The following is a 2,953-nucleotide window of genomic DNA, read 5'->3' as shown; positions in this document are numbered from 1 at the left end:
TTAATTTAATCATAAAATTACATTTTGTGATGTTACCTAATTATACTTGTTTAAGCTATTATTCCTTATATAATTAAGCAATTATTCCTTATATAATTATCATAAAATTTGATTAGTTGTAACTTTATAAAATGAAGAATTAAAACTGAACGAAATAATTTTTAAAATAGTGAATCCTTATCCTTACCAATGTATCTTTATTTATTTATCAAAATATGTTAAGTATTATAACACTTAAAAGCTACTAACACACCTATAGAATTACTGAGGAGAGAGACCAAAGTTTTCTTCGTGAGACACGAAGTCGACATACGAAACTCTCTCTAGAATTGTCTCTCTGGGGCTGTCCAATGTCCACCATCCCGAAAACCTCGTCCGAACCCACCGAACCACCTGATACAAAGACTGCCATGGAAGAAGATCACCCATTGGCGAAATCCTCTTTCAAAGCAATACTGTTAAAGAAAAACAAAGGCCTAAATCACACATATGACCCAAGGAATTTTCTCTCAGATAACGACTTTGACTCTCCACAAGGATCAATTATTCTATCTGAAAAAGACAAAGAAAGAATATACAATCCTTGGAGAAACTCAGTCATTGTTAAACTGTTTGGAAAGAAAATAACCCATAGCTATTTGAAAATAAAACTAGCCGACATGTGGCAATCCACCGAACCCCTCAACCTAATAGACTTGATATGGATTTCTATATTGCAAAATTCAGCAAAAAAGAAAACATTAACAAAGCCCTTCATGATGACCCTTGGTTCGTAGTTGGAAATTTTCTGTCAGTAAGGCGATAGGAGCCTAACTTTGTCCCACAAGAAACAATGGAAACACACACGACGATTTGGACAAGACTGCCACAACTCCCCACAGAATTCTATGATAGGGAGATCCTAGAAAAAATTGGAAAAAAGCTAAGAAGACTCTTGAAGATAGATACGTGCACTTCTACGACTTTAAGAGGCAGATACGCCAGGATCTGCATCCAGGTTCCCATAGGCCACCCAGTCAAGAAAGAGGAAACAATAGGGACCCATAACCAAAAGTTTATCTATGAAAGGAATTCTATGTACAGTATGTAGAAAAATTGGGTATATACTGAAAAATTGCCCCAATCCGTCAAACAAAAAACACTTGACAGTCCCTCTACAATACCCAGCACCAAAACACCAGATGACCAATGGCATATTGTTACCTTCCTAAAGAAGAAGATCAACAAATCAGTTTTATTTCCGAACTCGAAAATCCTTAAAGCTCGAATGGAACCCCAACGAAGTAATTCAATAGCACAACAGGTAAGAAAAATGCCAACAAAGACAGGTAAGTACCCAAACTCTATTAATTATAATTCTAATTATTCATTTATTCCACCAAAAAAAATTCAAAACAGTACCCAGGAAGCTACAATGATTAAAAGAGGGAAAGCGAAATGAGTTTATAAGTCAAACCCGTGTAGGACCCAAACTGATTGTCAAATCCCACCTTTTTATTCACCTACCTCCTTAATTGCTACTACCTCCAAGGAGCATTTAAAGCTCTTCAATTCTTCCGCACATTCCCCAAGGGAAATCTCTCTCTTACATCACTAAGTTGAGCATTCAAGAAGGTGGACCCGATGGGACCCACCAGGAGCTTCACTCCCTTCGTTTCCAAAATTCCATTGGAACTAAAATCATGGAAGCCAATTCCACCACCCGCAACCCCTACTCTGTACTGAGTAATCATCACCATAATCCAATTAAAGTGACCCCAAATGTCACGTCAATTAACTCCACCAATGACCTTTCTTTTATGGCTACTGGAAGCGCCATTCTCATACCTCAAAACTTTCCCCAAAAATTTCCTTCCCTCTCTGAATATGGTATCACCGCCAACTCCTCCTCTCATTCTCATCACCAAAACCAACTCCACCGAACCACATTGCCATCCTTGGCTAAAAATGATTGTCACGATCCAACCCCGTAGGTTATGACTGGTGCCCGAACTGGACACCCGTACATATATCTATTGTCTATATCCAATTCACAACTAACATGATATGGGACTTAAGGAAATAGAATGTCATATCAAAATTGTCCCATATTTATATATTAATGCGACCTGTCTCCTAAGGAGTTATAACATCAAAGGTAATGTGGTACGTAATCCGATAAGACTGCCATTATACATCACATTCCAAAATATACATGTATATACGCAAGCCGACTAGGCTGCCACTATGAATAGGAATGTTCCAAAATATATGTTATACTAGTACAGCTGGATAACATCTATATACCACTCACATATATGTCTACAGACCTCTAAGAACATCAATAGTAACATATGATGGGACAGGGCTCCGCCGTACCCATGGATAAATAAATATATACATCAAAATATCTATACCAAAATTCTAGGCGCCGGGATGATGGAGCACTTCCAAAATAGCTGAGTGAGAATCCTAAGCTGACGGATCCCCGAAATAAATATCTGTACCTGCGGGCATGAAACGCAGTCCCTCTCGAAGAAAGGGGGTCAGTACGATATATGTACTGAGTATATAAATAATAACATATCATAAATGAGATCATATTTGAAATAGAGATTCAGGAGACAAGTATGATACTCAAGAAATCACTGTACTTGTGCCTTATGAAATAAAATCATGCATGATCATATCATATATCATATCTGGCCCATTATGGACTCGGTGAATTTGTCATATACATATTGAGCCCATCATGGGGCTCGACGCCATCATCATATCACCATATCGTCATATCATATCATCATATATATATATATATACCATACATAGCCCTCTAGTGAGGGACTCGGTGCATAATGCAGTAAAACTGTGCACGAATACATACTCGGCCGGGGACTCGGTGAAAGATACATTAAGACATGCACGAGTAGAGTAATGAGTAACCATATACATTTAAATCTTTATTTGAGACTCA

This window comes from Solanum dulcamara, chromosome 8 (assembly GCF_947179165.1).
Source record: "Solanum dulcamara chromosome 8, daSolDulc1.2, whole genome shotgun sequence".
NCBI classification, from domain to species: Eukaryota; Viridiplantae; Streptophyta; class Magnoliopsida; order Solanales; family Solanaceae; genus Solanum; species Solanum dulcamara.
Note: the sequence above shows the minus strand (reverse complement) of the source record.